Consider the following 11,305-nt stretch of genomic DNA (forward strand, 5'->3'; position numbering starts at 1 on the left):
ATGATACAACTATCGCGAGTTAAATACAGATATTAAATGGAAAGAGATAGCAAAATTGTAATAAGTTATAATAATTCTACAGCCCTACACACACATTTACGTGTATTTATAAAATATAATAAATAAACAGATTTTGCTCTGCAAAATTATAAATCGTAGTGAACTTTTTTGCGTTAATAACAAGTCGAGATAACTGTGGACTTATTCAAATTTGAAGTTCATTAGACATTTACGAAAAACAACAAAGAGATGTGAGATAACCTTTGGTTTACGTGTATTTTACAATTTTCAGTTTACGACTTGAAGTATCCAGTCGCTTAGGAAGACAAAGCCGACAAAGCAATATCACTATGCCGTTACTAACGTCGAAGGACAAAGCCGGAGCAGCACCATGGACGGACGGAGATGAATGATGGTGAGTTTAGTTTAGCTTTATCGCTTTATAACACTTCCGGCGATCGGACTGCGAAATCAATAAAAACCGATTTCACTTCCAATCCCTTGTAAACTTTACGTCGAGAACGACTAGACAGGGGAATGTGAAACGGCATGAGAGCAAAAAGAGAGCAAAAAAAATGCCAAGGGACGGAAGAAAAACTAATAACCTGTCGGTAATATTATATATACGTGGGAATGAACAAATTTTTACGATGCACCCTCGTCCTTTGGAAAAAAAAGATTGTAAGATCACGTTCGCCGAAAGTTCTCATCCGCTTTACAATTCCGGTTTTCGTGCTCGCGCTGCTTGCGGAAAAATTGGATGAGATGCTGAGTAATTACCGGGGGTTGGGAGGGAAGTGGGCTGAGATGCTTAATGAGGCACACTTAAGGTCGAGCGATCGTTGTCTCGTATATTACGCCGGCAATTTAGATGCCGTCGATGGGTGCGCCGTATACGACGAGAGAGTGGCACACCGCTCGTCTGAAGTTTTCAGAAATTTGCACAGACTCGATGCCGACGAAAAGTACTTGTCGCGACAATGTATCTGTTCCTCGCGACGTTCAGGAGCGAAAAGATTCAGGGATTAAATTGAAGACTTTAACTGAACGATCTTCAATTAGGTTTGTCGAAAATCGTTAATTAAATGTTTCTCGATTGTCTATTATAGTTGTAAGAATATCAATTAAATTTTTCTTTTTAACAGTTTAATAATTGACAAACGTACTTTAATTCAACGAATTGACGATCGATTCAAGTAAAATCAATTGAGGAACATTTAATTGATAATTGATTTTAACGAATTTAATTGAAGACTGAAGATTTGTTTTGAAATTTTACTTCAAGAAATTTATAGAATAATTAAGACTATTATGTCTTCTATTTGTGTATTCAATGATTCTACGATTAATTCTGTCTCATCGGAAGAAATTTGAAATAATCTCTTTATTTTTTGTCATCTAAATTCGGTTGTATTTCGAAGCTTCATGACGCAAGGGATACATTTTGACGAATTCGACTGAATTTGATGAAAACGATGTCTTCGATTGAATTTAATGAAAACAATTAAAACGGTCCATTAAAACGGTCCCCAATTAAATTGGCTCATATTAATTGTCAATTACAACACGATAAAGTAGTTTATTCGTCGTTTGTGTGAATTAGAAAAGTAATTAATTATTCGCAATCGGTATCTACGTGCGGAGCAAGTTGAGATAAGTTAGAGTTCCGTAAACAGACAGAGAGAGAAACGTAAACAGACGAGAATGACGCGTAGGTTTGCCGGCGGCAAATGAAAATACGGGTTTTAATTCGCGTGAAAAGACGACCGGACCCGTTATGGCTGCTATTTTTCGTTTATTACATCTCATGTTCGATATTTGGATATATTAGGTAAGGACGAATATCGCACGAAATATGTTTCGCTCGCGCGCATAGCGTATATATTCGGAAATATAAAAAAAGAAATTGGGTATGAAGTCTGGATAGACGTATCGGAAGATACATATTTCATCTCGAAATATTTTATGCCGCGAGATGCACCAAATGCGACGAATAAATAGGAAATCGCGAATCGCGAGGTCTCGCTCGTCTATCCCTTGCGTCATGGGGCTTCGAAATACAGCAGAATTTAGATGACAAAAAATCGCTGGGACAAAAAATAAAGAAATTATTTCAAATTTCCCTCGATATAACAGAATTAATCGTAGAATCATTGAATACACAAATAGGGGCATAATAGTTTTAACGTATTCTATAAATTTCTTGGAGTGAAATCTCAAAACGAATGAAAAGTGGCAGTATTTTCACTTGGCGATAGTAAAAATGTTGCCACTTGAAACCACAAGAGTGAATGTTTCACTCAAGAACATTCTGACTCCATATGAACGAATGTTTCAATCGATTGGAGCGAATATATTCTTCTGGCGGTGGTATACATTATATTCACTCTATAGGAATGAAAAATAGCTTGAATTCGAGTGACTGTCGATCTACATTTCCAGGGAAATTTCACTTTTTCCAAAAAATTTAGAGAGTACTACACTGAGAGAAAATATGCCTAAAAAATAAAAAAGTATTCATTCGGTAAGTATACTGAAAGAAAAACATATCTAAAAAATAGTAATTTATTTAGTAAATATTAATAATATATCTATTTCAATCTAAATTCTTTTATTTAAATAAAATAAATATTTGTTTTTTAAAAAAAACTAGGTTTTCTTACGGTTTCTAAGAAAATGTATATTTTCTTATTTGGAAAATATGTTATTATTGTAGATCCACTGAGAATATTTACTACTTCTTAGATATTTGTTTTTCTTAATGTACTAATAATATTTGCTTAAATCTAAATTCTTTTATTTAAGTAGAATAAACAATTGCTTTCAAGAAAAGCTAAGGGGTTTAAGAAAAATAAATATATCTTCTTATTTGGAATATATTTTATATTAATATAAGTAAAAATTATTAGTACCCACCAAATAAATATACTTTATTTCTAATATATTTTCTCTCTCAGTGTAGATTTAGTTGCAATTCGATTCTCTTAACGCAACATGTCTATATTGCACATATTCGTGCAGTTTTAAGGCTACTCACTAACAGTCATTATGCACGAATACATAAAAACATTGTGCGTAATCGAAAAATTCGATTATAGTTACTTAAATTATGTTGTAGCCTGTTAAATGTTATGGCTGTTATGCCTGATTGTATACAACAGGAGAAAGCTGTTAAACTCGTTCTTCTCACTCACGAACAAGACACAAAGCAACGTTACGCTTATAGTACTGACCGACAATTACCGATCGATTGACTCGATAATCTCGGCAATATCACGGTATCTGACGAAGAAAGAAGAGTGCGCAACCGCACGCTCGTCAAGTAACATTGTGGAAAGAGGTAAGCGCGTCACTGGGAGGATCTATTCAACGTGACACGTGGAGTCGTTATTTCACGGGAAACCAGAGAGCACCTGCGGCTTCGACCGTCGGTCACTTCCTGTATCAGCCTGGGGGTAACCAGGTTAATCCTCGATTGACCCTCGTACACGCAGGTTGGACCTGTCCGGAGGGGAAAAAGGGGGAGAGTGTACGGAAGAGGGAGTGAGACGAATTCCGGTCCGGCACGCGACCAGACCGCAGAGAGCAGTGACAAAAAGGTCTTGTCTCTCTTTCTCTCTTTTCATCTATCTCTCTCTTTCTCTCTGTTTCTCCCTTTCGTACACGTGACACATGCACGCGTGTGTGGATGACTCCTTAACATAACTTTCTTCGCGGCCCATAGAAAAGGTGGTCCCTCCCGCGCGAGGGTCTATGCCATGAACGATGGGCGACTCTTCCTCGGCCCTTTGCCCAAGTCCTGGGCCTTGGCACGGCAGGTTGTCGATAATCCGCTACGAGCTGTCGACCTTCGCGTCGATTCGCGCGCGCGGATGTCGGATCGCCGGACGCGATAACGTTATCGAAATTATATCTGACCCAACGTAGACGTAAGCTCATAATGAGGAACCGTTTGCCAAGAAAGAAACAACGACCGAGAGATGCGCGCCTCTGCAGATACGTGAAATTCGTCCTGATATTAACTTTCCGCGTGCAAAGTTGGGTCTGTGCGACCCGACAGAATATTCGATCGCTCACCAACTTCCGCGAGTAGTCCAGGAAATTTGTAAAATAGCAAATCTATTTGCAGATTTTGCTTTGCTATTGCGTTACTCTCTGAGCTGAGACTTTTCTGTATCTTTGGGGGAAAGTCTGTATCTTTGGGTGTGTGTAAAAGAATATCGATTTTCAATGAAGTTACGGTAATTCAAAGTTACTTGATAGATCTAGATTGTACTATATCTCGCAAAATATGATTATACGAGAGGATTGATGATACATACAGAGAGAATATTTGGTATGATTAAATGCGATTGCTTCAGTTTCTTTTATCAAGATATGTCAGCTTTTATGTGCTTAGCACTGACTTTAGTATCAAATGACTGAACCACATTTGACATGAACGTTGATCATTAATATAACAATGTAATCATTGATACAATCACTAACGATTATTATAATTATTGATAGATAACTGCAATTTCTACATCGAGAGAAAAAATATTTATAAAAATGAAAAATATTTATTCGGTTGGTATTAATACACATTTGCTTAAATCTAAATTCACCTATTTAAATAGAATAAATACAAATAATTTTGTGAAAAGCAACGATTTTAGAAAAAAAATATATATCTTCTTATTCGGAAAAAATGTTTTTTTTTTAACGCAGAAATATGTATAAAATATAAATAAATATGTTATCAGTATTCATCGAATCAATAATTATTATTTTCTAGATATTTCTTCTTTAACAATAATAATATCATTTATAATCGCTGAGAACGGGAGAAAAACGCGAAGAAACGCGCACAATACGTCATATCAGATATAATTTCTCGAGGATAGACTACTTGTCGTGGGTTATGGTACAACTTTATGCCATAATCGAGGCTTTGATACGATACTAATTTTATACGGATACACTTGCGGACGTGTAACGCGATAGTTTGCCTCACGTAAACTTCAGGTTTCCGACAGGGAGAAAAGGGCGGCTACTGCCCTTCGGCGTCGCCCTCAGGTCGAAACGACAGGTTGTCGATAAACACAGGTACCCATACGTCGTCGTAGTGAACCACATCGACGAACGCTTCCGGCCTCGTCGTCATGGCACAGTGTTCCGTCTACTTTTGGGAATACACTAGCGTGATAACGTATATAGTTCGACCCTTATCGAGCGGCTGTTTGCTGTTCGATCAATTTTACAGCTCGTCGCCTGGACAAATAAAGGCTTCTCGAGTTCTTCGTGAAGATAACCACAATTACCAAGATGAAATCATAAAACGCACATTTACATTGTATCTATTCCAAAAAATATAATCTTATTCTTAGAAGATATCCTATTAATATATGGTCTCACAACAAAGGTCTTCCTAAAAGAAAAAAAAATTCTAAGCACAATTTAGCATAGTGGCAAGTGTAGTTCCTTGCCTACGTGTAGTTAAATTTAAAGGAATTCCATCTTTTATCTACGATATAAATCTTAATATCTACGATAGATATCAAGATTTATATCGTACTTCTAATACTTTTTAATAGAAGTTTCTTCTGGTGAAAAGGCATTTTCTTTTTAAGTAAAACTTAAAAAGGAAGAAAAGAAAAAAGAAAAAAAAATTTAAAAGAAAAAAAGAGGAAAAAAGGTAATATCTGGTAGATTTATGACTAATAGTTCATGCTGATAAGAGAGAAGTATTTTTTTGGTAAGCATTTTTGTTTAGAATTTAGGGTTACAAGGAATAACATCTTACAACTAAAGTTTTTTTCTCGGTGTTAGAATAGTTTCCTTTTTAGGTTTGGTTTTCCTTAGTAGGTTTGGTTTAGAAGAATTCTTATTATATATATAGGAGGAAATATATAAGAATTATATATAAAAATATTATTTTTTTTATTGTTCCACATTATAAAGTAAACTGGAGTATGATGGCTATATGGAAAAAATAGCCATAAACTGTAATTTCTCCAATAATTGCTAAAATAGTGCGCTTTTGTAGTCATTCTTAAAGATAATCGATATTTACAGTGGTTTATGTGCGTTAAAAATTATTTAACAATTGTTAGAGAAAGTTACAGCTTATGACTATCTTTCCTATAATCATCATACTCAAGTTTACCGAAATAAAATACATTTTGTATTTGAATAAAGATAGTTTAATGTTTTTTCGAGCTCACACGGTCATTACTCTGATTTTGTTTACTCACAAAATGACAATATTGCCTTAGAGAGAACTATGGTAATATCAACAAAACGAAGATATCTCCCGAGATTTCGAATGTAAATTACAACGCTCGCATCTCGATTTCTACCTAAATTGGATTTACGTTACCCGTTTCTTCGACGTAATTTATCGTGCCGGAAGGTCGTGGAGGAAAGTTGTTTTATATTTACACGTCGCATGTACACACGCACATTCACACACATACACACATACGTATACACGATTCGGTGAACGTAAAATATTCCAATAAACGGCATCGAGCTTCGGGGGTTGATTTAACGTAAAATCTCGCGCCGCGAGGAAACGTTCGCATTCCCATGAAACCAGGCGGTGTGATAGAAGGAAAAGGGAGGGAGATGCATTCTCGCGGAATGTAGGTCAACGATTCAACCGAGTCCCGAGGATATCCTGCCTGTAGATCGGCGGGAAGAAGAGGAAGGAGCGCAAAGTGCGCTCATGAATGAGGAGCCCCGAGGACCTTATCCAAGATCCCGTGCACTTGCGTCCCGCTACCGCCCCCCGGAGACACCCCCTTCCGGCTCGACGATTTTATGGGGTTGCCGACCGCCGTGGCGAATACCACGACGAGTGTCGTCTTAAATTGCCGAAGCTCCGCCGTCTCCTTTTGTTCGCGCTCCCGATGATCGCATGTACAAGAACAACACGAGACTGCGATAATTAGGGGATGCAATAACAACTGGAATATTGTGAGAGCAATTGCACGAGCAATTGCGTCGACGTTTTTTCCTAAGCGAGATGTGTCGGTGGCTTCGATTGGAAAATGACGTCCCGTCGATTTTCAAGATTACTTGAGTTACTGGAAATTTAAGATCGTGGAAAAGAACTCGCGCTAATTCCTTTTTCTATGGACGACGAGCTCAACTCGGAGCAAAACTTCAGCTCAGCGTCGGTCGAATGACGTTAACTATGCAACGCAAATACGCGTTTTAAAGTTTTATCTCGATAATCGCGGTCTTTATTATCTTTGTGAAAAATTCGAGCAACCTTTATCTGCCATTAAATAAATAACATTAAACAGCCATTCGATAAAGATTGAATTATATACGCTATCGCTCTGGTGTAACAACGAAAATTATTAATTCCTATAGAAAAAAGATTGACACTGAAGTTTATAAAAAGTATTATCCTTATTATATTGATTTTCTCTTAAATTGTTAACGACGATACGCCTATCATGTTAAAATATAAAGCCCGTTTTACTTTGATTCTACAACGTTTCCGTTTTTCGACGCGCGACCGTTTTCTTTTCCTTCCCCTTATATTTTTCCCTTTTTTTATTTCGGATTCTCTGACATGTCTCTCTCGTCGAAGTTTCCTTCAGCCAGCGAGCAGTTTCGTTTCCACGTCCATCAAGATTTGCCCATAAAACGGATCTTCTCGTGACAATACGCGCGAGCCTTTTTTCTACGGCGAAGCGGATTCCTTTAACCAGGCATAAGCAACCCTCTTCGCGGAACACATGTGCGTATACGTGTGAACGAGAGAGAGAGAGAGAGAGAGAGAGAGAGAGAGAGAGAGAGAGAGAGAGAGAGGAGAAAAAGAGAGATGGTGCGTGAAATAAAAAGAGTGAGAGGGAAAGAGCAAGCGAAACGAACGTATTTTTGGGAAAAAGGATTTCGTGGGAACTAGGGAGAGCAAGCAAGAGTTGGATTTCGTGAAGAGGAGAACACCGTCTGTGCGTATTTTGAGGATAATCGGCGATGCGACAGGAGAGAGAGAGAGAGAAGCACAGGAGAAATAACGGCAAGGGGGAGGGATGAAATGATCGTTTCATCGCAGATTTTTACGGTTTCAAGGTGAAACTGGGTCTCTTAGGGCACGTCGAAGGAAGAATTACAGCAGAGTGTCGGAATGACAGGATTGATAGTCGCAGCGTGTCGAAGAAGGGTTGAGCACGAACGCGCAAGGGTTAGGGACTATAGAATAAACGGTAGACGATGATTTTAAGACCACGTATTTCGTAAAAAGGGATCACTTTCGGGGAAAGTAACTTTTTTTCTACTATTTATCGAGAGTAGATCGGTATCGACATTCTTGCGGTACGTGAAGAAGTGGAAAATTCTTTCTCACCCTTCGATTGTAAAATTCCTTCTTCAGACATGTCTGCGTGCGCGTGTGTCCAATAAAAAAAAATCACGCCGACACAAAAGGTTGTTGTTTTTTTTATTGTTTGTAAAATCGTAGAAGAAGCCTTACCACAATTCTAATTTTGCTGGGGGAAAACGTTACAGTATGATAGCGAGCTGAATTGTAAGAATCCAAACAATTGAATTTATATTTTGCAACTATGCAAATCATGAAAAAAGTATTTCACACACACATTATTGTTGCCCCCTTTTTTTACATAAAACCGATCGATGATTTCAGTCTTGCTGCGAGTCGTTGATTACTTCGATAGTTGACGTGATCAGCTGTTGTCGTGAAGAAATTATGCATTTTATCAATTTGAATGTTAAGGAGAAATCAAATACTATATGATCATGTATGATGTTAATGTTACAAAATAAAGAACAACAAATTAATGAATAAATAATATATTGATGAGCGATAGCAAGATTCCCAAATCTTAATAGAACTATCAATTTTTATTTCCATCGATTTAAAAAAAAGAGATATTCTATTCATGTATTTAACCAGGAAACTTACTATTTGTTTCAGATGACAAAGATTACGGCCACACGGGAGATTCTGTTTTGGTGGATGTGAATGTTGTACCGGAAGATCCGGTTTGGGCTGGATAGAATCAACTCGAAGGTGAGTGTACAGATTCCTGTATTCTTTTAGATTAGTCCTTCGCGGTTAAAATTTGAGATGTAGTTGTCTGAGTTATCGAAATAAAGATCGTCAAATTGCAATTACAAAGGATTAACGAACGCGCATTTGTTTTTTAATCGGAATTCTTAAATATCGGAACTATTAAATCTAATCAGCAATGTTATAACTTTTTTGTTTCAGAACGCGGTCGATTTTGTCTTTCAGTAAGTGAGAAAACGGGTTTTTTAAAAGGTGGTGGTTTTAAGGTGGCGGGTATTCATAAGAATCGTTGAAATTGATGTGATTTACTTATAGATTTTTGCATGTTATGTTTTTGCATTTTTATACTGAGAGAAAATAATCTCACTAAAATTATTATTTTTTATGTCAACCATAGATCTTTTTGTGGTTTAAACCAAAATTAATAGTAGCAATATATGTGTATATTAGGTTATTATTAATGTCATAATAGCATTTACTACAAAAATTCTTTTCCTATAATTATTTCACTGTGCACACACACAATTATAGTCACAGCCATTACCAGACATTTTTTCTCAGTGTATATACACTGCTATATACAGTTGCTATATACGAAATATACTGTTCAAAATAATCAGGAGATTATATCTTCAAATCCGCATTTTTTAGGAAATATTTCAATAATCAGACAACACTTTGTTTAATCTTGTGTGAGATTTAGTAAACGTATATACATAAAAAAAAAAAATTGAGACTACCCACTGCCAAATTTTTCATGTTATTAGTACCTGCAGAGTAAACATTTATTTTCTGGATATTTCTCCCTTCAGTATAACATTAAAATTCCGAGTTCAGATACATTTAGCGCAGTACCAATAGCGCGCAGTAAGATGTTTGTACTATTTAGTTCAGAGCAAAAATTTTAAAGCTGAAATTTGTAATTAATTTTGATGAACGACACATAACATTTTCTAACAAATCTCGCATGAGTAAATCGCAATTTTCGACAAAGATACGAAGCATCTTGAAATTTCAGCGACCCTTTGAAATTTCCACGATTTCATGTGCGTACGAGAGAATACGTTTGGATAACTATACATGCACAATGCGGAAGCACGAGTATATATCCGTTCGTTAATGCGCGAGCGTGACGAAGACGAGCAGGGTAAAATTCTATTGTGAAGGAAATCCGTTGTTTGCTCGCAGATTTGGCGAGTAGCTGATTGGGATTTTCGACCTCTCCGGGTTCGAGTATATGGATTGCACATGGCGCGTCGTTTTTTCGTAACGATGACGTGTTTGCGAACTCGAGAACGGAAACGATGTGAAGGCGGTTTTTCTCTTTAAAGAACCGAAATATGAGAATGGATTTCTTTTTAAAAATACGAGGGAGCGACTCTTTCCTTAAAATTTCGAAGGAATTCTCGTAGAAGATCAGCGCGTGCGGGACATTTATATAAAAAACATTAAATACTTGCAGTTGTAGAATCGAAAGTACTTCGTCAAAATTTTACAACGAACTCAGGTGCAATTGATCGTGACGATTGTTTTATGCAAAATTCACGTAATTCACAAAATTACGAATTCGCTTCACGCAAAACTTACGAAATCGTGGTTTCGCAACTGATACACGTGATTCTTTGGCATTTCCACGACTTCACATATATATTCTAAGCCTTTGAAAGAATAGCCTTCCGTGGGAAACTCATAAAAAAACGAAGAAAAGAAAACTTACCGAATTGCCGAATTAAGTACTTAATAACGTCGCTCAACTATATGTGGATCCTCCTCTGCTCGCTGTGTAAGTTCAACAAAAGAGAGAGAGAGAGAGAGAGATCACCCCATCGCCAGGTTTATTTAATACAAAGCTGGCGGCGTGTGGGGTGGCGCTCGGCTGCCGCCAGCTGTGGGTGCGGGGGTGGCGACAACCTGTTGAGTCAGACAATATCGCGTTTTTACTAATGCTACATCGTCGTCGTCCCGACACGAGGATCAAGGGGGTGGTTGCATTTTTGCCGCGGTCTCAGCCAAGACCCTAACTCGGGATCATTATTATCGAGCCTCGTATTATTAACCCCAAAATATCTGCAAATCCGCGGGGTTGGAGAGTGTTCTCCGCGTCGAGAATCTCGTCAGATGACGGGAGTAAATAACGTATTTTTGCTGCATTTAACGTTGGAGAAAACTGACGGGTGTACCATCGTCGCGATCGTAAAAGAGCGATCGTGTCGAGCCGCGGTCGGGATTTCATCGACCCTCTCTTTCCTTCTCGGCACGTGTGTATAATGATATTTG

At 37.5% G+C, this 11,305-nt stretch overlaps 1 long non-coding RNA gene across 1 annotated transcript; it reads left to right on the plus strand.

Annotated features, from left to right (window-relative positions):
* The first annotated feature begins 293 nt into the window (after window positions 1-293).
* On the plus strand, window positions 294-9,311 carry LOC116847491. The gene is made up of 3 exons (XR_004378772.1): window positions 294-415; window positions 8,933-9,028; window positions 9,230-9,311. It is a non-coding gene; the product is annotated as an uncharacterized LOC116847491 (long non-coding RNA).
* The last annotated feature ends 1,994 nt before the right edge of the window (window positions 9,312-11,305 follow it).

This window comes from Odontomachus brunneus, unplaced genomic scaffold (genome assembly GCF_010583005.1).
Source record: "Odontomachus brunneus isolate Ranch 3 - 2012 unplaced genomic scaffold, Obru_v1 Obru_scaffold_078, whole genome shotgun sequence".
In the NCBI taxonomy this organism is placed as follows: domain Eukaryota; kingdom Metazoa; phylum Arthropoda; class Insecta; order Hymenoptera; family Formicidae; genus Odontomachus; species Odontomachus brunneus.